Here is a 260-nt window from a genome sequence, read left to right on the forward strand (position 1 = left end):
CGGCGAGAAATTACAGCAATCTAGGGCCGACATCGTTGAATCTTTTCGTGTAGTGAGAGCTGCCAATCGATTCTTGAGGCCAATTCGGTTACGTTCGGTGGATTTTGACTCTGACGATAAGGAAAATACACCGCTTGCCACACACAATGCTAGCGAAATTTCACTACCCGTCAATACTCTCACCAATACGGATACTATTAATAAGTCGTATACGCTGACATCGACCGCGAGCTCCCATTCAGCATTTGAACTCGAGAAAT

The sequence above is a fragment of the Plasmopara halstedii genome (genome assembly GCF_900000015.1).
Source record: "Plasmopara halstedii genome assembly, contig: Scaffold_2904, whole genome shotgun sequence".
Taxonomy (NCBI): Eukaryota; Oomycota; class Peronosporomycetes; order Peronosporales; family Peronosporaceae; genus Plasmopara; species Plasmopara halstedii.